The sequence below is a fragment of the Arvicola amphibius genome, chromosome 13, assembly GCF_903992535.2.
Source record: "Arvicola amphibius chromosome 13, mArvAmp1.2, whole genome shotgun sequence".
NCBI classification, from domain to species: domain Eukaryota; kingdom Metazoa; phylum Chordata; class Mammalia; order Rodentia; family Cricetidae; genus Arvicola; species Arvicola amphibius.
Window position 1 is genome coordinate 40,055,707 of NC_052059.1, and position 26,635 is coordinate 40,082,341.

Genomic DNA, 26,635 nt, shown 5'->3' on the forward strand with positions numbered 1-26,635 from the left:
ATGGCTCTGTATGGTGTGTGTAGAGTTTCTGTGTCCTCCTGAACTGGAGCCCTGGCAATGCAGAGTCAGTGTGAAAACAGGCTCCATGGGACTCTCCCATGTGGGAGAAGTTGCTTTTTGGTCTACAGAAGCCATTGCATTTCACTGTATGTTATTCTACAAGTTTAAGGGAAAATATCCAATTCCTCCAAAAATTACCTAATTTTTAAAAAGTGGATGTGGCCCCATGCATGCTGGCATATGTGTGTATGTGTGTGTGTGTGTGTGTGTACCTTTCTGTAGTCTATGTAACTTTTTCTTTTGTTTTGCCACTCAGAAGGAAAAGAAGGGCAGGGGGAAGTGATAGAAACAAAACCAGCTCTGTTTGTCTGTTTGGGGAAGCATTTTTTTGGGGGGGGGGCAGAGTCTTTGGCTAGACAAGAAATGAGAGACAGGATTTCCGGTATGGGTTTTTGGTAGGGGAAGTGAAGGCAGCTACAAGGCTTGGGTTTATTGTCTACAGAGTCATTGGAAAGTGACTTTCTACTTTTAGAACCATGGGTAGTATTCAGAACTAAGTGTGTATGTGTGTCCATCCATCATTGTCCATCTGTCTGTCTCTCCATCTGCCCGTGGTGTCTGTTTATGGTGTTTGGGTCTGGTGTGTATGTATTTAACTGTGGTAAGATGCACATGACATTTACCCTCTCGGCTATTTTAAGTGCACAGTTTGGTAGTGTTAATGCATCCATACTGCTGTAGGATGGGGCATCTAGAATTCTTAGAACCCTGAAGCTTTGTCTGTGTCCAGTAAGCACCAACTCTATCTCCTCTTATCCCAGTCCTTTGAAATTACTGTTCTGCTTTGTCTTGTTATGAATTTGATGACTTTAAGTACGTCATGTAAGCTACACATACGATATGACTGTTTTGTTTTTGGGTGACTGGTTATTTAATTTGGTGTAATGTGAAAAAGCTGGGACTGCTGGTCAGCCAGCCTAGTCCAACTAATAAACCCTAGGTCCCTGGTAGGAGATCCTGCCTTAGAAAACCCAAGGTGTTGCCGGACAGTAGTGGTTAATCCCAACACTTGGGAGGCAGAGGCAGGCGGATCTCTATGAGTTTGAGGCCAGCCTGGTCTACAAGAGCTAGTTCCAGGACAGGCTCCAAAGCTGCAGAGAAACCCTGTCTAGAAAAAACCAAACCAAACCAAACCAACCAAACAAACAACAAAAAAAAAAACCCCAAAACAAACAAACAAAAAACCTCAAGGTGTAAGGCACTTGGAGCTTGACCTCTGGCCTCCACATTCACATCATGAAGATAAATGTGCATACCCACAAAAATACACACACGCACACACACACACACACACAGACACACACACACACACACACAGACACACACACACACACACACACGCACGCACGCACAGGGGATGGAGATGGGGGATCCTGTTCCATTCTTCCACACTGAGGCCATACCTGTGTGCTGATATTTCTTGCTGTTGGCCTTTCATTGTAATACAAACCCTCTGCAGCTTGGGCTTTTTGTCATGGTAGCGTAAACATTTTTGTACGCTTCTTTATGTTTGGGGACTGTCTTCTGAAGCTGTTTTGTGTGTGTGTGTGTGTGTGTTTGTTTTTGTGGATGCACCTCTGAACACCTGTGCTGGGGACGTTTTGTGTTTCATGGTGGTTTTCTCAGGTGTAAAGAGTGGAATCGAGATCAAGAATGCAAACCCAAAGCCGGGCGGTGGTGGCGCACGCCTTTAATCCCAGCACTCGGGAGGCAGAGGCAGGCGGATCTCTGTGAGTTCGAGACCAGCCTGGTCTACAAGAGCTAGTTCCAGGACAGGCTCCAAAGCTACAGAGAAACCCTGTCTCGAAAAACAAAAAACAAAAAATAAAACAAAAAAAAGAATGCAAACCCAGTAGTCAGCCTTTTAAAGCGTTCCTGCGTTTTATTTACTCGCGTTCACCTTTTCTCCGACCACCATCATGATTATACTCAGAGCTGAGTTTGTGACTCACTTGGCACAGTGCTTTCCCAGCTCTCCTCTAAGAAGTGCACTCTGCCTCTTAAACCTCAGCATTTGTTTCAGGGTGCAGATATGTGCGGTTATTACTAATTTACATAAGATGCTTATTACTGGATCTGTTTTATAGCTTGCAATTTATTTCATCTCATCTTGAATTATTGTATTAGTAGAGACAGAATCTCTAGCTTAGGCTGCCCTTGAACTCCCTTGTAGCCCATGATGACCTTAAACTTCTGATGCCTCCACCTCTGCTTCCTCTAGCATTTTGGGGTTGCAGGCATGGGCCACCACACCCAGTTTACAGGGTGCTGGAGACCAAGCCCAGAACATGTGCATGTTAGGCAGACACCACCAGCACTGCCACGTCCCCAGCTCTCATCATGCTTTTAATCTTAAAACTCTGCTGTTCACAGGGCCGGGGTGCTTTTAAGGGAAGAGTGGCCGGTCTTCCCATGTGGTTATCAGTGCACGGGATGACCTAACCCAGGGTTGCCTCATGACATTGCCACTATTGCTTAGTTGGTAGTTGATACCCATCTACTGAGGTCACACCATTGCCTAATTGATAGTTGATACCCATCTACTGAGGTCACACCACTGCCTAATTGGTAGTTGATACCCATCTACTGAGGTCAGATTTTCAGTAATTTTTCTTTTATAGTTTATTTCTAACTTCTTCCTGTGACACTTTGATTTGTTTATTTTTTTAAATACAGTTTTACGATTAAGATACAATTGCATCCCTTCTCCCCTTCCTTCCCTCCCTCTGTGCCTCCTATCTCCCTTCCTTCCAGTCCCTCACTTGTTCCCCCAACTCTCAAATTGATGGCCCCTTTTCTCTTTGATAACTATCTTTCTATATTGCTGGGAAACAGGCTCTTTGACAAGCTTAAGAATTAATAGTTGATATATTGTAGTTAAGTTTGTGTCCTGGATCTTCCATCTTGTAACACTGTTGCCCACAGAGAGACATGGATCCAGCTCTGCTTTAACCTTGACCGTCCTGGGTATAGACTCAAAAGATCGAACTCTGAATAAGCCACTTAAGCGTGCCAAACCTGAGAGTTGTCAGGACTCAACATTGCAATACGCAGCCAACTCGGGATATCTTTGGTTCAAATGGAACAGAACCTAGATTTTGGACATGGGGAAAGTCTTTGGAGAGACTCTCGCTTCCTTGGAGTGAGTTTTTTCCAATGTATCTTTTCCCCATGTAACACTCACCACCCAGGCTGTGTGATATGTAGCAGCACTGGTGCCTCCTGGAGGTGGAGGACAGCGATTCCATCAGCCCGCAGCAGATCCCAATCACCCGTGCAGTTAGTCGTGTTTGTACCTTTGGATGGGCCGCCCAGCTTGTTGGCTTGTCCTTCTTATGAGATGAGCTAGAAATAGGGGTTTTGCTTTTTCTCTTGTAGGGGATTTGTGGGCACGGAATGATGATAGACAGTATGATATACTTACTGCAATGGCTGACTGCCAGGAAATGTCCAGCCCTGTTGACACTTAGTCACAGGGCACTGATGGCTTTGAACTAAGATAGAAATGTCGAGTTCCTTTTCCCTCTGCTGTAAGGTGAGTCTGGGTTGTTTATTATTAGCCGCTGCGCAACACTTCCCTAGCCATCAATAGGCATTCAATTTAAATCTGTTGCTTGCTTGCTGGTTAGAGGGCTGTGCTGTTATAATAATGTCTGATTCTCTGGCTCCATCTGTGTTTTGTCTCTTGGGCTTTCTTTATCCAGGAGGGAGAAAGGTCTTCCCAGTGTTGCGGACATGGGACAGATACGGCCTGTCTCCAGAGTGCTGTTTTTGGCGGGCTGTGTGGGGAGCATGGGTGTGTCAGATCACCGGGAACAACAAGCCACCCTGTGGATCTAAGGTCCTGGGAAGCCTTCCAGTTTCCTCCTCCTGAGCCTGACTCAAGTCTTCCCCGAAGTCCTCTGTCAGCCCCAGCCATGTTCTCTTCTGTCAGCTACCCTCACACTCCTCATACAACCCAAGTGGGTTACCAAAGATGTCTCCCAGAGCTGGTGTCGCAGGGCTGTTCTGTGCCTAACAAACAAAAACAAACAAACAAAAAAAACGGGTGAGGGCAGGGAACACTGGGTTGGTAATGCAATGATTAATTGGGAAGCCGAATACTAATATGGTATGGAGACAATGCCTCCACTTTTCTGATTGGGTGTGTTATGAAGAAAGATCTATCCTCAGCATCTCTTTGAGGTTTTGTGTTTCAGATAATGATAGTAAACTCTTAAATTCAGTGATACTTGAAAATAAATAATTTTGCCGTTGATGACATTGAACACAGTTGGCTTGTTGGTTCTTCCCCACCACCAGGCAGGCTTTCGCCCTCCCCAGCTTGCCTTTTATCTTTCTTTTTTACTTTAAACTGTCATAGACTATTGCAAGATGATGGGGCTAGAATGCCAGATGTGGAAAATAAAAAAAAAAAAAGAGCATCCATATAAAATGTTTGCTTTTAAAACCCTTAAAAAACATTCATTCATTCATACATTCATTCATTCATTTGTGTATGTGTGTATGTGGGCATGTGTTTGCATGTGTGTACACGTGTATAACCATGGTATACTTATGGAGGTCAGAAGGACAACTTGAAGGAGTTGGTTCTCTCCTTTCCCCACGTGGGTCCCAGGGCCTGAACTCAGGACCACAGTTATAATGGACCAAGAGCCATTATCCACAGTGCTGGCTAGTCTTCTGTCAACTTGAAACGAGGTAGAATTATCTGAGAGGAGGGAACCTCGGTTGAGAAAATGCCCCCATAAGATCCAGCTGTAAGTCATTTTCTTAGAGATTGATGGGGGAGGGCCTCTCCCCTTGTGGGTGCTGCCGTCCCTGGGCTGGTGGTCCTGGGTTCTATAAAATAGCAGACTGAGCAAGCCATGGGGAGCAAGCCAGTAAGCAGCACTCATCCATGGCCTTGGTTCCTGCCTCCAGGTTCCTGCCCTGTTTGAGTTCCTTTCCGGACTTCTTTTGGTGATGGAAGTGGGAGCCAAATAAACCCTTTCCTTCCCAAGTTGCTTATAGTCGTGACATTTTCATCACAGCAATAGCAACCCTGAGACATCCACTAACCTATTTTGACAATTCAAAAGTGATTATTTTCTTAACAAAACACCATCAGTGGAATATTTTAGATCTGCCAACGCTAAAAATAATTAAAGGGGCTCCTTGAGTATCCTCCCCCGCACTGGGTTATGGTCAGATCAAATGATTAGGAGGCAAAGATGCTCTATTTTTGCTGAAACTGTGAAAATGATACAAGCTTAAAGTAATCATCCTGGCTAGCATCATGATGCAGACTTCCTGTCTTGTTTTCTTTTTTATTTGCCCATTTGTTGAGAGAGAGAGACAGAGACAGAGAGAGAAAGAGAGAGAAGAGTTGGATGGGTGGAGAGGATCTGGAAGGATTTGGGAAGACTGGAAACCATGACCACAATATATTGTATGGAAAAAAAAAGTTTTCCAAGCCTGTAACTGGGCGAACCATTTAGCATGAAGCATGTTTTAGAATAGTGTTGACTTTATCATGTGATTTAATGAGTGCAACATGGAATGATTATGGGGGCAGGCCTTCCCTTCATTGTGAGGGGTTTTGTCTGGGACTGCATTTATCTGAAACTCAAACCAACCCCAGCAGCCTGTTTTCTCCTGCTTCCGTAACTGGGGAGAAGGTGCTGAGGGAGGGAGGGCTGAGAGGTAGCCAGATAAAAGGGCTGAGTCTGGTGGCATCTTTGTCAGCCAGCCTTGCTTTCCTGGGAGTCCAGCCCTGTGCCTTCTCTCTGTTATCACTCAGGATAGGGTGATGACAGTGACTTCAGGCAGTGGGACAGCTTACTTGTGAAGGAACATAGCAGTGCAGTCTCCTGGAAACGGTTACTTTCGCCATGTTATTTTGATGCTCACTTGTCTGCCCTTTCTTCCCATGATCCTGAGTAGGCCTGAAGTGGTAGCTGGAGCTCCGTAGGGTTCATCCTTCTCTGCTCTTGACCCTAGGGGCTTAATCTTTCCTCTCTTTCCTTGTCTGAAGAATGAGACTTAACAGAATAATGTGACAAGGATCTGGGAGGTGCTTTTTACTTGATGAGCTTCCAGGATAAGCCCTTTAAAAAGGTCTTTTATCTCATTTCAACACTAGCTGCGGACTTTTCATCTCTCCTTCCAAGGAACCAGACAACTCCTGACCAAGATCAAATTAGCATCGCACTTAGCCCTTGAGCTTTGATGAGAACCAAAGGTCCCGGGAGACTTAGCCATATCCAGTATTGGCTGAGGAATTAGGAGCAAGCGTTCAAATGGAGAAGAAAAGCGCTGGGCTGAGTGAGAAGCAGTGACGTCGTGGTGGGAGAGGCAAGCAAGGGTCCCTCGGATGAGGATGCTAAAGTGCTCTTTGCAGCCCTGTCTAAACTGTAGCTATTCCGAGCTCACGTGTTTTCTCTGAGGAAAGTGGGAAGGACACGGACTCGCCCGTGTGTGACATTATCTGAGTCCTTTCTGAAAAGACTGGAGACTGGAAAAGGACACCTTCGACTGCAGAGAGTGTTCCTGGGTTGGGCTCCGAAGCTTCCTGACTCCTGAACAATAACGTGTTCTTTCCATGCATCTTTATGTATTCATTTTACAGACGCCCTGTGCCTTTTATCCGCTCAGATCCACCTTGGAAACAGACTTGTGTCCTGAAGGAGCAGAGGTTCAAAACTTGAGGAGACTATTCTGTTTAGACATTCCATAGTGAGTGTGGGCTGCGGAGGAGGAGGAGGATGAAGAGGGACCCCCTCTCCACTCCCCTCTTCCTTTCGCATCCTCCTCCTCTCCCCTCCTCTCTTCCTCTCCCATCTGACTTTTCTTTTTTTCAAAAATAGCTATAAGCATGCCCATGCCGCTCATGTGCCTTTCTGTGTTTTTGCTGGGCATTTTTGACCACCTTCACCATCCATCCCTATGCGGGGAAGGTTAAATATTTCTTCATGAGATGGATTCTGGGAAGATAGGAACCATTCTGATCTTTTAAGTTTTTTTTCCCTTACCATTTTCTCACTGTCTGAAAATGTGATATTTCTGCTTATAAGGATAGAGAGACCTTAGTTTGTAGCAATAGCTGTGACTTGGGATATGTTGGAGGTAAGGTGTTGAGGGTTCTAGGGCTGGGAGGAGTCTTGCCATCTCAGGTTCTCAGGCTCAGTGCTCTCCCTCCCAAGACACAGAAGGTACCCCACCACCAGGCCATCTAGTGGGGAAGCTGGGTTCCAGCCCTGCTTTGCTGGATTCAGAGACTTTCCCGCCAGCTGTTGAGTAATCAGTGCAACTGAGCCTCTCAGACAGCTGAAGTTCACTGGAACTGTGTTTGGTGAAAGCTGTCCTAGTTGTGATGTCGCCCCCACCCTCCAGGGTGTGGGTGGGATGCTGGGGGCTGGCTCTCCATCACAGACCCACACCTCAGTTACTAGTAGCTGTTCTAAAGAAATTTGCCCTCTAAAACCTTGACTGTGTGGAACATGATTCAGCTTGGTGACTGTCGCCGTTTGGTGAAGGCTGGCTTTCCTCTGTGGTTTGATGCTTGGACCCGTTTCTCAGCTAGGAGCTGCACGAGAACAAGCCTCCTGTGTGGATCTCCAGTCCTTAGCACCTTCTGCTGCTGTTGGGTGATAGTCATGATCCTCCTCTCTTACTTGCTGCCATTGGTGACCAACCCACAGGATTAGAGTTGACCGAGATGTTGAGTGGTGCACAGAAAGGCCACTTACAGTGAAGAAGATTGTCTTCAAAGACGGGATGTAAATGTCATTTAGGCCCACACAGGGAAGACACAGACTCATAGGGGAAGCCTGGGCCCACATCTTCCTGAGGGCTTCCATGGGAGAGGCAAACAGGGGAGGGTTCGTTCTTTGGAGACTGTCAATGGCTTCTCGACTCAGTGTCTGGTTGCCTGTCGTCTGGCCTTGGTGACTTGGGGCAGGGGACATAAGTGCTGGGTATGTGAGAGGAGGGAAGGGAGGCCCTGAGCTAAGCTAGGTGGATGGAAAACACTTTGAGTGTCAGGTTGGCCCCGTCTTTAATGGAGGGCAAATAAACACAGAACACTGCCCTGTTTTAATTCCTTGGGTTTATGGGGGAACCAAGAAATTCTTTAGCCAGGCCTGTTAGATGGTGTCTGTTGTGTGTGTTCTGTAGATGTCTGGAAGAGAACATTTATTATTTTATGAGGCATGAGATCTATTTTATTTTGAGGTCTTCTTGTGATTTTGGGTTTACAGGAAAGACTAGATATTTTCATAACTAGAAACAAAGCTCCTTTATGTGAAACCTTGTAGATTCTTAGTGACAACTTCCGTGCCTTGGGGTGAGATTCGCTTTCTTTCTTTCTCTTTCTCTTTCTCCCTCTCTCCCCCCCCCTCCCCCCCCCCTTTTTTCCCCTCTCCCCCCCCTCTTTCTTTTTGTATTTGAAAACCCTGCCCAGTTGAAGTAGAGCCAAAATGCCATCTGCCATGTGTCCTTGTGTAAGCTTGTATAAGCCGTCATTTATTTATTTACATATTTATTACTTTAAAATTGATATTATTATTTGGAGGGGCTCTCACTGTGTAGCCCTGGCAGTGCTAGAACTTTGTATGCAAGCCAGGCTAGCCTCAAACTCAGAGATCTCTTTGCCTGCCTCTGCCTCCTGAGTGCTGGTGATTAAAGGTGTGTACCCCATGCCTGGCTTTATGTCTCCATTTCCTCCTACTTCCTTTGTACCTAAATCTGAAGCCTTGCTGTGTTTCCAGGATGGCACTCACACCTGTTGGATTTTCTCCCTCGTGCATTTTCTTTCTTCCACTTGGCATAGCCCTTTGTCTTCCAGTGTGGTCCAGAGCCTAGGGTTGGGCCATGTGCTCAGCAGGTGTCCAGAGGGGGTTGCTGATGGTGGCTAGCATCTCACTGCTGTTCACCTGATGATGGCAGGCTTGACTCCGTACTTGAGGATGTCTGTTGAGTGACTCAAGGGACAGTCAGAGCTGCTCTTCCCTTGGTACATGGTGATGGTGATGCTTCTACAGAAGCCTTGTGAGGCATTATATCCAACAAGCCCTGCTCAGTCTTTATGGGATTAGTGGAGTAGCCTAGTTTCTAGAGACCAAGGCCCTAAGGCAGAGGGAAGGGCTTAGGATAACTAAGGCTAGAGATTGCCTCAGAAGGACTTCTACCTAATCTTGCCCATAGGTGAGGTGAAATTATATTTTTATTTGAATAAAAGTCTCACACATCAAAGGCTTTTAGATAGCTCTGAAACATAATTCAGTGGTGTGATAGGTTGAATAAGGACCAAAATGTCTGGGTTGTAATCCTTGAAGCTTGTAAATATGTCGTTTATAGGGATGGGGGGAGACTTCAGACATCATTGAGAATCTTAGGGCAGAAAGATCTTTTTCTTGGATTATCCCATTGAGTTCTCTCTCTCTCTCTCTCTCTGTCTCTCTCTCTCTCTCTCTCTCTCTCTCTCTCACACACACACACACACACACAAACCTACACACACCTTTACATGCACGCACACATATATACACATGCACACACACACACACACACACACAGATACCTGCGCTGAAGAGAAGTCGTGGAGAGAGAGATATATGTACTATCTTCTGTGTGGATGCTACCTCAGACCTGAACAGACGTTCGCCAGAAGCTGAGAACCAGAACTCTGTTCAGGTGGCAGAGTCTGATGGTTTCTGCCCAACGCCAGTCCCACTGCCTTCTAAATTTCCGGTTTCCACATGCACATTTAAATTTTAATTTGGCTCGTTAAACATTTTTATTGGTACCATTGTAAAGCCTAATCTAAAATCTCAGGCCCTCAGCCACCTCAGGAAAACAACTGTCATTTATTGTCTCCTAACCAGGTGAGCCTGTTTCCTTGGCAGCGGAGGGTGGGGTGGGAAGGTGGGGAATCAGAGAGTCACAGGTGACTTAATCACGAGGAACTTCCCTGAGATGGGGGAGTGTGGCACAGTGGGTCTGTGCTTCTGTAATGTAGTCGATACCGTTTTCTGTTTTGTTGCAGGGCAGCTGGCAGGGAGTGCGGGATCCCTGGATTATCCCTGTAGTCTAAAGGTCCTAAGTCACCCTCTGATCAAAGCAGAAGGCTGGCACCTGCTGAGTGCACTGTGACTGACCAAGTGGTGTCATCCAGGAAGGTGGGGGACTTGTGAATGGAAAAGCTTCCAGAAGTTGGGGTCCAGAGGACAGTTCTTTGTCTGAGTCTGGATCCAGGGACGTCTTGAGCAGACCATTGTTGGAGAAGGGAAGTGGAATCATGTTCCGAGGTTTTTCTAGGTGTGCAAACTAAGGCGGAAGATGACATGCTCCCTCTCAGAGTTGCTTTGGACTCGTAGAGACATAGCCTGTTTCTGCTGCTGGTCGCAGGCCCCACAAACAGGGTCCATGTCATTTGGGGTAACTTTAGTATGCATTCCTACTCAGTGTAAGGAGAAACCCCTAAGGCAGAACTGGGATGATTGCTGAAGAAAAGAACAATAACAAACAGAAAGAACCATTCTGTTTCTTAGCCTGTCATTTCAGTAACAGGTGTTTAGCCGTCTACAGAGTTGAGTCTACCATTTTCTTTCTCCCTTTTCCTGCTGTAACCAAGGAGACGAAATTGAGTTGCAAGTGTCTGCCATTAATATCAAGGGACACTTGTCAGCCTGCTGCTAAAAGTGCTAATAATGGAATAATGGGAACTTCCTCATGAATTAATTTTTATAGAACTGCGGCGGAATGAGAGAAAGAGCAATTTCCCATGGGTTGACAGTGAACTTCGGGAGTTACTTCAAAGGCATATAAATACATTTTCTAGGGCCTTCCTTTCCACCCGGGTTTTCAAGATGGCCTGGCCAAACACCTTTGAAAATGTTATTAAAGTATGATCTTGGGTTTATTTGTTATGTGTATGTGTGTATGCCGCTGTGTGTGTATGCACAAGCCATGCCATGGATGCCGAGGCGAGAGAACAACCTACGGATCCAGTCTTCTCCTGTGCGGGTCCCAGGGATTAGCGTCAGCTTGCCTGGCTTGGCGGCAGGCGCCTTTATGCCCTGACCCATCTTGCCAGCCCCCCCCCCCCCCCCCCCCCCAGCATTAAAATAAAGAGGTTGTTTTTCTTCACTAGTATCTCTACGCATCATTAGATGAGCCAGGTCATGGGCTTTCATATCGAACTGGCCCCGTAATTATGCTTGTTGGCCCTTTTCCTTATTTTGAGTTGTGTGTAGTGAAAGTATAGAACAGTCACGTCGCTTTATGTACTCACGGATTCAATCAGTTACCACTCCTGTGTCTTATCCTCCCTCTGTGGTGGACAGAGTACCTAAAACCTATTACACTGACAGATCTCCCGTATATCGTTTGATACTATTAATTACGGTTCTCGGGCGGTGCATTAGATCTCTATCCTGTTCATCCAGGATAATTGCATCTTTGTGCCCTTTGATCTACATCCCTCTGTGCTCCCATTTCTCACAGCTGTGCCTTAAGAGGGGGGCAGTACGGTAGTGGGCACCAGTGGATTCTGGGTGACTACCTCCCCTCTTTTCATTTGTATGAGTGTGTGTGTGTGTGTGTGTGTGTGTGTGTGTGTGTGCGGCCCATCTTGGGAGTCTTCCCCCATCACTCCCGTCACTCATCCACTTTATCCTTTGAGGTGTAGTCTTCTCAGTCAAACCCAGAAACTCATTTTTTCCCAGTGTGGGTGTTGTTAGCCAGCTTGCTCCAGGGATTCCCTGCTTCAGCTGTCTGAGCCTGGAATTGCAGGCAAGCGGCCCTACCTGCTCTGTGGGGATCCAAACGCCAGTGTTCTTATTAGACAAGCACTCTCACCCCAAGCCACCCCTGAGCCCCTGGGTTGCATTTTGTCTGGTTATCGAGAAATAAAATTGCTAGAGAAAGACCAGATTAAAGATGATAAGTGAATAAAATCATAAAACTAAAGTTATAACCACCCGGCAGACGAATTATCATGATAAAAAGAAATGTGGAATTCATAGAGGGTGAGGTCACTCAGGCAGTTTTTAGAAGATCACACCCAGTTAAGGAAGAGCTTAAGAAGAAAATTCTAAGAAAGTGTAGTGGTTAGGGGTGGATGCTGCTTCCAAATCATATTTAGAACTTTATCTTGGATCAAATATTCTGATTGACGTTTTTGGTTTTCATTGGAAAACAAATGCTTTTCCTTCTAAAATAAACCTCTTATTCCAACTTCCTTGTCTATTACAGTGTTAACTCCCTTTGCCTCGGGCTGTCACCTCGGAGGGAGGATATTGTGACATTTGAGATGTTGCTGATGAAAGAGGGACTTACTCTATTGTGTATCACTGGAAGGGAAGCGGTGGCTGTGACTCAGAAGATCCGATTGAAATTGTAATGTTGGAAACGTTTCAGAACCATGGTCTGACCTTGGGCATGTGGACCCTGATGCTGACCTTAGTCTGTGGCTGCACCGCCTTGTGGTTTGTGTTTTCTGTCTCTGGTGCCGAGGATGGAACCTGGGGCCTTACATCGTCAGCTAGTGTTCTCCCACTGAGCAACAGAGCTGTATCCTCCATCCTTACCACAGCACCTGCCAGATTTTACTCTGAAGACCAGCTTGTTGTCTTTGGGACTATGTCTACCTTCTTGTTCAGAGACCCTGATCTGTTTCCTCATTGGCTAGCAGTGAATCGAAGTTATTACTACTCATGATTGAGTTTTGAGTCTTAAAAACGTTTTCTCACTGGGCGGTGGTGGCACAATGCCTTTAATCCCAGCACTTGGGAGGCAGAGGCAGGTAGATTTCTGTGAATTCAAGGCTAGCTTGGACTATGGAGCAAGTTCCAGGACAGACTCCAAAGCTACACAGAGAAATGAACAAACAAACAAACAAACAAACAAAAACCAAAATAAAAGCAAAAACAAAATAATTTTTTCCCATGGCTTTGTGGATAAACGGTGGCCATCACAATTCTTGCTTCAAACAAAAAAACTCACCATAGGTCCTGGTGATGTATAGCACAGCCGGAGAGGGCTTACCTAGCATGCACACAGCCCTGTTTCCAAGGATAAAGATGATTCAAACTTGTAAATGATTTTAAAATTTCTTAATAGATAATCACCATCGCATATGCTTTTGGGCACAGCATGCTAATACTGTAATGTGTCATATACATGTTAGCACATGTATATGACATGGAATGATCCCATCGGGGTAGCTGGTATTTCCGGCTCTAAAAACAGCTAGCACACAGACATTTTATTCTTGCTTTTGTCTTCAAGACTACGCATCCACCAGTTCTCTGTGTTTCTGATACATAGAGATGTGCCCAGCTGTGGTCTGAATAGATTGTGTTCTTACAAGTGAAGTATCACTGGTAATGGCTTGGTGGGAAAATTTTCCTGGAAGCTTTATGCTTCGAGTGTTGGGAAGGAGACCCTGTTGGACAGAGCGCTGTAGTGATATTTCATTTGTATTTTAATAAATAAAGCTCGCCTGAAGATCAGAGAGTAAAACAGCCCTACCGGTCAGCCTTACAGACCAGGCAGTGGTAACACACACCTTTAATCCCAGTAGCCACACTAGTTGCCATAGAAACCAGGCGATGCATGCCTTTAATTCCAGTAGTGCGAGTCTTTAATTCCAGCCCTAGAGAGGATTATAAAACGGGAGGAAACAGCTCTCAGACTCAGTCTCATTCTGAGATCCCTAGAGGCAGGATCGCCATTTGGGGCTGAGAGGTAGAAGTAAGAGCCCTTGGCTGACTGTTTGGCTTTTCGGATCTTTAGGTTGAACCCCAGTTTCTCTCTCTGAGTTTTATTAATCGAGCATCACGGCACAGCCTTCCTCCCCCTCTGTGTTCTCATGCCGGTGGCTGTCGGAGCTGTAGTTGTGGATGGCATGTATAGCTCCCATGTATTTGGCTCCTGGAGCAGTTGAGTATTGCGTTCTGCAAATGTAAACATGTGAATAGAATTGTGATGCATTCATGTGTTTGGCAGGAGAGCTGTTCATTAGGAAAAGGAAAATATCCTGGAGGGTGGTGGAGATTTTGCAGATCAGAAAAATAGTTTTTCAGTGCTTTGGAACATGTCAGGGCCCTGTGACGTGGGTTAGTCCATCTTTTTCTTAGGTGAACCAATGAGGCAAGACAAGGTACTAGAATAACACTACAAAGCAAGCAGCAGGAAACTACAAGGGGCTGTACCCTAGGTGTGTGTGCGCCTGTGTGTGGAGGCTGGGGGTTGACCTGAGTTGTTCTTCCTAAAACTAGACTGGCTGACAGTAAACCCAGGGACCTACCTGTTCCCCGCCTTCAGCATAGGAATTATAAATGTACACCATTAAGCCTGGCCTTTTACATTGATGATGGGTATTGAACTTAGGTCCTCACACTTGGGCAATGAGCATTTTGCCAATGAAGCCATCTCCCCGATCTCTGGGAGCACTTTCTGTATGTGTATTTATTTCGGAAAGTCTGTGCCTCAGAGCTCAGAGAAGGCCTTCCCGTGTGCCCTGGATGGTCTTGGGCGCTCAGTCTACACAAGAACATCTAGTCGTTTATGCTTCCATGCTTTAGTTGGCAGATGGCAGCGTCTCAACCCTTCAAACAGGCAAAGGAGGTTGGTGACTTGGCTATAATTTTGGACCAAGGACCTGCGACGCTTGGTTCTCACCCCAGACGCGTCAGTGACTAGTGCTATGGTATCATTTCATATCAACATCCCGTTCTCCTATGGCCCTTGCCGTACCTGGGGCAGCAGCAGGGGTGAGGGAGGTTCCTTCTGAAGTCTGACCTCACCGTGGGTCCGTCCTGTGGGCTTCCCCTTTGGCCCACAGCCAGGGACACAGAGCAAGGCTCTCGCAGGGTGAGTCCAGTCATGAGTCCTTGGATACTGTTAGTCCTACCAAACCTTTCTCAGCGAAAGGTCAGCTGCTCGCTCTCCCTGCAGCAACGGCGCACTTGTAGACTCATTCCCTCAGAGTTTCCTTAGAAGGTAAAAAAAAAAAAATGACAACAATAACAGCAACAAAACAATCCCTAGTGCTACCTTTCTTTCTCTTTTCTTTCTTTTTCCCCCAAAGGGTCTGAAATCCTCCCATCTGTGACAGGTCTGGAACGTTTTCCCTCATGCTAGATTGTCATGCCCTCATTTTGCTTTGGTTCATTTTTCATTCACTAAACAAATGTTTCTGAGAATCCGCTGAACACCCAGCGACACTAGGTGTTTTGACACAAAGTTCAGTAGGACAAAGGCCCTGTCTTTGGGATGCCGTGAGGCCGTCGGCACGTTCCATAAACCGTGTGTGTGTGTGTGTGTGTGTGTGTGTGTGTGTGTGTGCACATGTACATGGAATTACAGGTGAGGCCTGGTGTTGGGGGTGGGTAGTTCTTCTGTGTGTTGTGTGTATGGAACTTTGCTGTGGCATTTCTCCCCCACTGGTGTCTAGAAGAAAAAGAGTCGGGAATTTTGTGCGTTTACATGAGTCCTGCATTTTCTTTGGAGATGAGGAGGAGAACATCCGGTGCTGCAGGACAATAGACTGTTGTTGTGGAGACCTACTGGGGGCGTGCCTGTAAGGCCCAAGTAGACCTTGCTGCTCTAAGGAACTCTCTCTTCAAGCCGTGAAATATCTACCTAGCTGTGTTTTTCCTGCGAAGCAGCTCAGAGTTGAGTTCCAAACGCAGCTACTCAGGCTGTTGCAGCTTCTCCGCCTACCTTGGGCTGTGAGTCCCCAGTGTGGGTTTGTCTTGTGAAAAGGAAGGGGAGTTCCCTCCAGTTAAGAAAAGGCAAGTGTTAGAGAATGGTTCTTTACTCTTTACAAGTGGCCTTAGGAAAGGCTTGCCACCTATGTACCTAGAGTTCCTATTTAAGTTTTCTTCTTCTCCCTCAGTTTAAGAAGGTAGGCTTGAAGCCACCACCAAGAATTTTCAGGAACTCTGTTAAGGAATAGATGTTTCAGCACAACAGGCTGAAGTGAGAACACAGGTCTGTAAGACAGGCCAAGGGAGGGTTTTATTTTATTTTTATTTTTTTAAAAGAAAACAAACTTATCATTTTCATTATACACACCAATTCAAGTTCCCGCTACTTCCCCTCCTCCCATTCCCCCACCTTCCCTCCCCCACCCCCTATGCACTCCACAGAGAGGGTAAGTCACATTGCTTTTTGGAAAGTCCAAGGCCCTCCCTACTCTATCTAGGTTGAGCAAGGTACCCATCCAAAGAGAATGGGTTCCCCAAAAGCCAGTACAAGCATTAGGGATAAATCCCAGTGCCACTGCCAGTGGCCCCTCAGTCTGCCCCAGCCATGTAACTGTCAGCCACATTCAGAGGGACAAGTTTGATCCTATGCTTGTTCCTTCCCTATTTGGCTGGAGTTGGTGAGCTCCAAGGGATGGTTTTACGTGAACAGATACCGGTGCTCACGGTGCTCATCGTCGGGATCTTGGAAAGAAGTCACTGACTGAGCTCGGTGTGGGAGGCAGAGAAAAGAAAAGCGAACCTTTGGCTGGAGAAGCCGCTGGGTCTTTGTGGTGTTTACTACCATCCTCTCTTGGTGCGACAGAGTAGATGGTTGTCTCGTAGATCAATGTGTGCAGACATTGAAGAGACTCCCCCAGGTCTGCGCCCACGGATTCAGCTCTCCTGTTTCTGCCAGAGACACTTCCCGGAGTGTATAATTGTATTTTACATCTCACGTCTCTTAATACTGGGCTAAGCCTGTAGTTAGGGGAGGACTACGTTTAATTTCCTTTTGGATTAGCACCAGTTTTAAATTATGAATGGAGGTAATGTAATTGTAGTGTCTGCTCTGGGTCCTTGAACTGTTCCGACTCAGTAAAGCATTTCTGTGTCCGGGTTCGACAGGCGTGATAAGCAGGTAGGCAGTGCAGAGGACTTTCCGGGTCCTTCGTCAGCCATCCAGGCCCCTTTCTGCAGGCACCCAGGCTTAGCAAAGCTAGAAGTGTATTGTCTTCTTATTTTTATATTTATGGTGATGTGCTGTGTCTGTTATCCAGTGGTGTTTACAGCTACGTTATTTCTTGTAGAAAAATAGAGTAAAATGAAATGAACATAATTCTTAGAGAATTCTGTAGTTCTAGAGAAACAGGTATGCAGCTCAAAGACTATTGAGGCTCTTAAAGAGATTTATTTTTATTTGTGTGTGCTTGTGCATGTCTGAGTATTTCTGTGTGCCACATGTGGGTCGGTGCCCATGGAAACCGGAAGACCACGTCAGATTGCTGGAGCTATGGGCAGTTGTCACCTGATCGATGGGACTGCTGGGAACTGAGCTCAGGTCCTTTGGAAGAGCAGCAAACTCTCTTAACCAGCGAGCCATCTCTCCAGCCCCCAAGATGGAAATTTCATCATAGCAAAAGCCAAAGCCGGTGTAGGTAGTCTATCAGAACAGGTTGCGGTATCGAGGGGCCCTTACATATTGTAAGCCAATAACATGCCGTCTGAAGCACTGCACTGCTGAGCTCCGTAGCTGAAGTCCATAGGAACTTGCTGTTCTGTTCGCCTTCTTAAGGATGAAGAGGGTTGCCTTTGCAGTTGGGCGTTTCCATGCTTAGCGTTTAACCTGCATTCTAGTTATGACAGCACCAGACAGTATCAGATTAGCGTTTACTCCGTTCTCCGTCTGATAGTGACGTGGAGTCAGTCATTAACTAAAGATAATTAGCTGTGTTGTATGGTGTGCTTGAAACATTTCCTGGATTGGTCTTAACGGCTCATGGCTCCCGTGGGCTGTATAACCCCGTTTATTAAGCTCTGTCTGTTGCGGGTGTTGTGGGCATCTTTGGCCCTGAGCACAGAGGCTGGTTTTACATGCTTGCTCAGCTCTGCTCCTCTGCCATAGGGCCACCTCAGCTCTCAGTTTGGGGTCTTCTATGATGGGTGTGGAAGAGCACAGATGTTTGTGTCCAGAAGTTTTTGTTCCCCCCACTTCATTAGTGCTGATGAGGTTCTTTGAGTATTGTTGGACACACAGTGAACAGGACATTTCTGTCTGCAAAATGACGCTTGCCCGTTCTTGGGAAGTGTGCAGCAGGCTGGTGCCACAGTGTATTTTCTACACCCGTCTGCATCGCTTGTTCCCTGAAAAGCTAGTGTGTGTGTGTGTGTGTGTGTGTGTGTGTGTGTGTGTGTGTGTATGGAGGCAGAGGGTAGTGCTGTCCCACTGAGGGAATGCCAAGCACATTGTTCAGTGGAGGAGACGGCTAGCTGACCATCAGACCCTGGCTCTACCCATATTGCACTTGGAACAGGAAATCAAGTCTGGACTTTGGTCTGGGGCATTAGCCTACTCTGAGAAGCTGTTGAACAAGTGAGTCCCAGGCTTCTCTATGCTTCCTAACGGGTGGCCCTGCCAGTGTTAGAAAGGAACAGGTAGAGATAAGGTCCCCGATAGAAAGCTTTTCATAATGTCTGCGTGAGACATGGGATGTTGGTAGGACTGTACCCTGATTCTTTGCTGCTGCTCTTAATTAGATCTCTCGGAAAAGCGTTGTCAAACTTTTATTGCATTTGAGTCCATATGATATTATAATACCCTTGATATTATAATGTTCTATAAAGCCAGCATGTCAAGAAAATATAAAGTTACCAAATCGCTTGTCACTGGCGATGATCGCTGCATTTTTGTAGGCAGTGTTTGTGGGAAGCGCAGTCCGATGAAGCAGGGGCCTCAGGTGGGTGAGCTTGCTCTGAGGAGCTTCCTTTTCTTGATCCTGAAGGCTTTTGTTCAGTCTCCAGTTTACGTTCTGAACTGCTCAGGGATTTATTTGATGAATAAGATACAGGTTTATTATGCCTGTGCGGCAGACATTAGACTCTAAACACATAGGAAATGGTATCATTCTTCTATGATAGGGTGTTTATGTGAGCTGCTGTATAAACCAGTCCTGAGGAACTGAGTGACATGGAGTGTGCTTAGTTGCTGAAAGAGCCCAGGGCTGAAATGTGTGTAATAAAGAACAGTCATAGAGCTGGATGGAGTGGTGGCTTAGCTGGTAGATTGCTTGCTGAGCGGGCATGAGGACTTGAATTTAGAGCCTCAGCATCCATGGAAAAGCCAGGCATAGTGGCATGCCTGTAATTCCAGCACTGAGGAGGAGATAGGAGGAGGCCTGGGAGTTTGCTGGCTGATCTAGCTGAGTCTGTGGGCTCTCCGGGTTCACTGAGAGACCCTGCCGCAAAATATGAGATGGCGAGCAAAGGAGGGAGACAACTGATGTCAACCTCTGGCCTCCACACATCCTCATCCATAAATTTATGTGTCTGTACTTGTAGCACACACCCCTTTAAAAAATGGGAAGCCTTTATGCATTTCTGTGGCTGTTCCAAAACAGAGTTAACCTGTGCCTTCTGTGTTGGTTGGATTCCTTCGGTGAATCGCCTGCCTGGTTAAGAGACGGTTAACGTAGTCAGTAACACTGAAGGCCTACCCAGGGCACAGAGCTAACCTGCCATGTCTTGGCTGCTGAGTGGGTTTTGCTTCCCTTCAGCCTGGGTGGGTATGATTTGCATCTTTGCGAACAGACAAGTGTCTGCTTGAGGATCGCCTGCAGAAGCTCATTAAAAAGCAGTACAAATCCCGAGCCTGCCTCCCGCAGCAGGCTCAGACTTGCAGTGAGCCCTTGGAAGTGGACTGTATTCCAGCATCTGTTGAGTGCCTTCACCATCCTGCTGACTCGAGAGTGTAGCTCTAGAACATTCAGGAGAAGCGCCACTCACATAACCCCCAAAGGAGCTGTTCTGGGGCCACAGGACCTGGAAGATGGAAAAATTCCACTGTGTGTGTGTGTGTGTGTGTGTGTGTGTGTTACACTAGTGTATTTGTTGAAATCAGTTCATACTAAGAATAAGCTAAGGATGTAAATTAGTTTCTAATTTGAACAACCCGACCTCCCCTTGGGTTTTCCAGCAACATGCAGAAACACAGGGCTGAAACTGGTGTTTATTGAGAAGGTCTTACACTTGCCGCTGTTTCTCTAGGAAGTCTGCCCTCGGTCATTTCCCTGACCTGGCTTTGTTGTGTGTGTGCTGCTCAATGAGCTGAAGCCTTTGGGAAAACAGCATTTGCTGGGGGCCCGAATGGTATAATAGCTGATCCCTCTGGCGTGTGGCCCAGAGCAAGCAGGGCTTGAAGCTTTTAGTGTGGTTTAAAGATGTTGCTCTGTCGTTGACATCCACTGTACTTGGGCAAGTGGTTTCGGATTGAGCCCAGCCTTCTGCTTCTCCTGGGAGCAGCTGGAAGGAGGCTGTTGCGTCCCTGTGAGCTGGGGACCATCATCTGTATTTAATGCACTCTGGCTTTATCTTGGGAGCAGTTTCTTACTCGTGGTGACAGTGAGGCCCCATCTTAGTGCATGATAGCTCTGGGGTTATTAGAATGTGAAGGCTGAGTAGGGGCTCTCATGCAAACATTGTGGTACTGCAGGAGACAGATATTCAGGAGAGTGGCAAGACAGCTATTTTTAGGGATGAGGAAATCCACAAATAGGATGGGTTTAAGAGTCTTTTAAAGCTAATTCGTTAGTTTTTTTATTACATTTATTTGTTTTAGTGTGTTTGTGCGGCTCACGTGCCTACGGAGGACAATTTTCAGGAGTCTGTGTTTCCACCACGTAAGACCTGGGAATTCAACTCAGGCCCGCAAGCTTTGGCAGCAAGCCCCTTTACCGACTGAGCCGTCTCCTCATCTTCGTTTAAGAGTCCTAAAAAAATCCTAGAAAGCGTTAGCTTCTCAGCACCAGGGAAGCAAAGCATGTGTTCTCTAGATTTTTAAACAACACCTACTTGTCCTCCTTGGAGGACCCCACCCCCACTCCCTGCCTCCCGTTTATCATGGAAGTCAGTTATGTCCTTCAGGGATGTGTTCAAGCCTGTCACCTTCATTCAGTGACATTGCTGATGGATAATTCTTTCCACCGCTGCCTCACCCTCTTCTCTTGACTCTGAGTGACTGGCACAGCCCTGCCTCTGTTTTTAACGCAGCAGTTCGCTGCGAGACTGGGCTGTTGAAAGACAGAATGAACAGAACGCCCTGCTGCACAGCTGCCTTCATTCATTTTTTTGTCCCCTGGAGTGCGAGGTGCATGGCGCAGATTGGAGGATGAAGGGAACGGGCACTTGTTCCCCTTAGTGTGGAGGGGACTGGCTGGGGTCCACCTCACCTAGTTTTAGCGTGAGAGCTCTTTGGTCGTCCCCAGTTCTCACGCATCTCCTAGCGCATCCGCCTCCACATTCATTGGAGCGCTGCTCTTCCCTTCTCTACTGTGAGGGAGGACGATGTCTCCTGACACAGTGGTTTGAGTTTGCGGAGCCTTCTAAGGGAAGCTGTAGAGGTGAAAAGTCTTGCTGAACAATCAGTGAAGCTGGAGAAGTTTCCCCTCCGAGGAGGTCCTGGGACAGGTGGAGGGCCTGGCAGCTGTGTGGGGGCAGGGCCTTAGATGCAGCTGTTGGCACTGGTGACACAGTCTGTTTTAAATCAGGACAGAGAAGAAAGACATTAACATCATGACGGATTACTTGGCTAACCCCAAGAATGTTAATTACGTGCTAGGGCAACATTTTAACCCTTGTTACAGTGGCGTTGAGCAGAATTTTGTGGTGAGTAGGTTCATCTTGCTACCAGAATTCCTCCTCTTCCTCTAAAAAAGCAAGTGAACAAACCAAAAAACAAACAAAAGAACCCCAAAACTAAAAATCTGCCTACCACCCATAGCCCTTGGATCAGGCTCACAGAGACCCAGTGCCGTCTGGTCAGCCCTGTCTTCCGCGGTGAACTCTGTTGTAGCACTTGTGCTAAACAAACCCATCCACCTACCTGTGCAACTGCAGCTTTGTCTGACCACACCCCTAGCCCCTCTCCGTCCAAGTGCTCAGCAATGATGTCCTGTTAGCGCCTTGAGCTTCAGCCCAGATACTCTGTTGGCTCCTGGCCTCCTCTGTCCCAGTTACGGACACGAAACTTCAAGCTTTAAGTGTACCTCTGCGCTTCACCCAGTTATGACCACGGCACTGCTCACCCCCAAACCGTGGCTTAAAACCGACACTGGAGACTGAGTGTTTGTATTCTTCTCAGACTGTTATGTTGAAAGCCTACCTTCCAGTGGATGCTTTTAGGATGTGGCGGAAGGGGTTGAGGCCATTGGAAGGAAAGCCTTCATGAGTTAGTGACCTAAAATGCCATATCTGCTGGCACCTCAGTCTTGGGCTCTCTGACTTCCAGAACAGTGAGAATTAAGTAGATGTTGTCTGAGCTGTACCTGTGAAGTGTTCACTGTGGGCCAGAGCAAAGACAATATTAGTCACCTATTTTGTTCTTGATTCTGGTGACAAGTGGGCCCAGCCAGGGAATCTGGCTTGGAGGGTCTCACACAGTTGCTGTCGGAGGATGGGTAGAGCTGAGTTGACCCCAAAGATTTCTTCGCTCATAGGTCTAAAACCACGGAGGAATCTGACAGTTGGGGCAGGGACTGCTGCGCTGCTGGCAAATTCTCTCAGTGTGTTTCCTGCACTCGCTTTGTGGGAATCCTTTGCTGCTGCCCTTTTTGTACATAGGCCCAAGGCTCTGAAGCGAGTGTTCCAGAAGAAGCTCACTGTGGAGATCAAGGTTAAGTTTCTTGCATCCCATTCGTTCAGGTAGCAGGGCCTGCTTACATCTGAGGAGGGGAAACAGAGAGGTTCTTAGATGTCACTGCTTGGCGGGGGGGGGCGGGGATGTGAAAGAATGTGGAAAACCTTGAATATTTTTAGTTGGGGGATAAAACACACCTGTCATAAAATCTACCTCCTCAGTCTTCTGTACCCTTGAGTGGCCTTGAGTGCATTCAAATAATTTTGTAGCCACTGCCCGCATTTGTCTCAGAGTGCTTCCCGTTATGTAACTGTAACTCCGTGCCCATGGGATGCTTCCTCCTTTCCCCTCCCACTGGCAACCCAATGTCCTCTGAGTGGGGGCTGTTCATTTCCATGAATTTGACTCAGAATGCCTCATCTGTAAGTGGAACATAGTATTTGTCTTTCTTTGACATATTTCAGTTAACAGGGTGTTAATTGAAATTCATGTTACAGCCTTTGTGAATCCTTCCCTCCCATTTTTAAGTGTTTATATACATCTTGATTCTCCAGTCATCCCTTCACGAGTACGCGGTTTGCTTCGCTTTTAGCTGTTTAAATAATGCCGCCCTGATTGGGGGTACATTGGAAAGTGTGTTTTCCGCCAATCACAAATACACTTAACTCTGGCTTTTCAAGTCTTTTCCCTCACTGGACTGGACATTTCTGAGGGTTAGGACAGTGACTTTTCATGTGGAAATCCCCAGACCTCAGCAGCAGCACAAAACGTAGTCACTGAGTGAGTAACAAACAGGTGGGTGGGTTAGTGTTAGCCAAACCTACCAGGGGGCAGACTTCCCTTTGGAAGGATGACAAGGATAACTGGGTATTGCAGATTACCGGTATGGGGAGTCCTGAAAACAGCTGCCTTGAGGGCTGCTCTGTTGTAAAATATTAACTGGATAGCACCCGGACAGGGTATTATAAAAATCTCTGTTGTGCTGGACGGTGGTGGTGCATGCCTTAGTTCCAGCACTTGGGGGGCAGAGAGGTAGGTGTATCTCTGTGAGTTCAAGGCCAGCCTGGTCTCTAGAGAGAGTTCCAGGACAGGCTCCAAAGTGATGCTGAGACACAGAAACCCTGTCTCAAAAAACAAAAAACAAAGACAAAAAACAAAAAGAAGGAAAGAAAGAAAGAAAGAAAGAAAGAAAGAAAGAAAGAAAAAAAAAATCTGTGTTTTAAATTATAGTGGGCAAACAAGACATGAACTTACAAGATGATCTTTTAAGATGATCGTTTTGCCTTTCATTTCTTGTTTTGCTTGTTATTTTTATTTTTAACTTGGCGACCAGTCCCATGGAAATGCATTTGGTGTTATGTATGCCAAGCAAAAATTAAAATACCAGCATGGATACCGTTGCTAGCGAACTGCTGGGGGTAAAAGCCCTCTAATTGGCTGGCTGCAGTTATCAATGGCCTCCTGACTGGAGCCCCTCGTAATTTAACCTTTGATTCCCTCTTTAGGAGTGTCCCCAGTATCCTAGGACCCGCTGTGTGCAAGTCCAGGGGGGTCTGAGCCTTGGTGGAAGGCAGCGTGGTGCTGCAGCTGGCGACTGAGGAGATGATTTTGCGTCTGTGAGTCCAAGAATAACCTTGATGAGCTAGTTCTATAGCAAGGCTGGCGTTAAGGCAGGGCTGTGTGACTCTGAGGTGTGTCTGTCCTATTTTACATGACCTGCTGCCTAAGAAGCCGAGGTGTTTATTCGCTCCGGACTCGGATTTCAGTAAACGCGCTACCAAGGGGTCAGTTCTGGTTTCTCTCTTAGTTTCGCACAGTGTTGTGTGCATTAAGCAGTGGTCTGGGGATTAGCATTGCTTATCTGATGGGGATGAGACTCGGTGTTGAAGCGTCGAATTCCAGGGTGCATTTTGACTTTCTCCCCCTTGTGAAATGCTGTTAGGTTGATCCTAAAACAACATTGGCAAAGCATGGGTTGATATGTCAAGAAAGGCAAACTATAGGTTGGCCTAGTGAAAAGGAATTATAATCTCTTTGTGTTGAGCTCAGACTTCAGAGAGATCTGAAGATCCCCACCCGACCCCTCATATCCTTTTTTTTTTTTTTTTTTTTTTTTTTTTTTTTTTTTCCAGTCCTCCCCTTGTGCCTGGGCCACCTAGATCTGCCTGGAGGGAGGATGTGCTCTCCATATCTGGTACCTGTGTTTGTCTGAAGGCCTCAGGGAGATCTCTCTCAGGATCGGCCCCTGCTCCTTCCCTCCCCCTCCTCCCTCTGAACTCTATTTAGACTTACAGGAAAAGATTTGAGGCTTTTTGCAAGCTTTCCACTCTGAGGTATTTTGGAAGACTGTAATTTTGTTTGTTCCCTGCTGTACGCTGTGGCTTCTTCAAACACGAGTATGCTTATTTTCTGCATCCTTTCCATAGCGGGCATTTCTTCCTCGACTGCCGGCTCCCAAAAGGAGGTTCTGGAATGCACTCCTCACACAGCGCCTGCTCTTTGGCAGTGGCTGTCTCTGCTGTGAACAAGCTGGCTGCAGCGCCTGGGCTGGCTCTCCAGGCACCTCCTTCCTCTTGCCTGGGCACTTGGCCTCTGCCTGCTCGGCAGTCAGACTTGCCAGTGTGTTGCAGGTTCCCTGGAAGCTGTGAATTACTGCTGAGTTATTATTAAACTTAATTTGATGATAATGAGGTGGTTCTGTGTAATAGCACTTTGGGTAGATTTTACCCATAAATTAGCAATTTGTGGGAGAGCATTAGTGAGTGGCAGGGACTGTCATGTTGGATTGTTGGGTAATTGGGGTTTGGAGCTTAGATTTTTCACTCCCCTGCACCCTTAGGAATTTTATTGTTCCTAACTTGCTAAAATTTTAATCTCTTTGGAATTTATTTTGGTATAAGAAGTCAACTTTGGGCCGGGTGGTGGTGGCGCACGCCTTTAATCCCAGCATTTGGGAGGCAGAGGCAGGCAGATCTCCATGAGTTCGAGGCCAGCCTGGTCTACAAGAGCTAGATCCAGGACAGGCTCCAAAGCTACAGAGAAACCCTGTCTCAAAAAACAAAAAAACAAAAAAACGAAAGAAAGAAAAAAAAAATCAACTTTGTATCTAGTTATTCCTTTGAAACATTTTTGGAAAATGTATGTTGAAGTAGATATAACATTAAAGTTACCATTTTAAAACACTTGCGGATATGTGTGTCTTCCTGTACATGTGCATGAAGAAGCTAGAGGTTGAACTGCTTTTCTCAGTCGTCATTATGGTCCGTATGCGCCCCCTCCACACATTTTTTTTTTTTTTTTATATAAGATGGCTTACTGAACCTCGAGTTCTTGCTTGCCTAGACTGACAGGGAATCTGCCCGTCTCTGCCTTCCCAGCTGTGAGATTTCAGGCATATGCCACTGTGCCCGCTTCTACATGGTTATTGGCTATTCCATCCCAAGTCCTTGTGCCTACTATTATGATTACTGTCCACTCCTTTGTGGTCAAGGCAGAGAATTCCCATTGCAGAGATCAGAGCGGTTTGCATCCCTTTCGTGTTGACTTTAGCACAGGCCTAATAATGTGATTTGAACTTCAGGTGAGAAGGAGATTTTTTTAAAAAGCAGATTTAGATTACAGAAGAATGAGTCATAAAAAGATAAGGCCTCTTAATGTTTACGTATAAAACAATGAAGGAGATTTGAAGTGGGGGAGGGCTTCTGAATATATTTTGCAATCACTTCTTTTCAGTGCCTTAAAGGAAATTTTTTTTTTATTAAAATGTTGTGAATAAGGGTTGAACACATGGCTCAGCCTTTGACAGCATTGGCTGCTCTTCCAGAGAACCAAGGTTCAATTCCCAGCACCCACATGGCAGCGCATACTTGTCTGTAACTCCCGTTCCCGGGGATCTGACACCCTCACACAGACACACATGCAGGCAAAACCGCAGCCTCCATTACATAAATAAGTAAATCTTAAAAAAAAAAATGAGAAAGAAGTTCTGAGT

At 46.5% G+C, this 26,635-nt stretch overlaps 1 protein-coding gene across 1 annotated transcript in view; it reads left to right on the top strand.

The window, feature by feature from the left end:
• Lrch1 (leucine rich repeats and calponin homology domain containing 1) overlaps positions 1-26,635 on the top strand; it is a 185,543-nt gene that overhangs the window by 40,864 nt on the left and 118,044 nt on the right. The window lies entirely within an intron of this gene.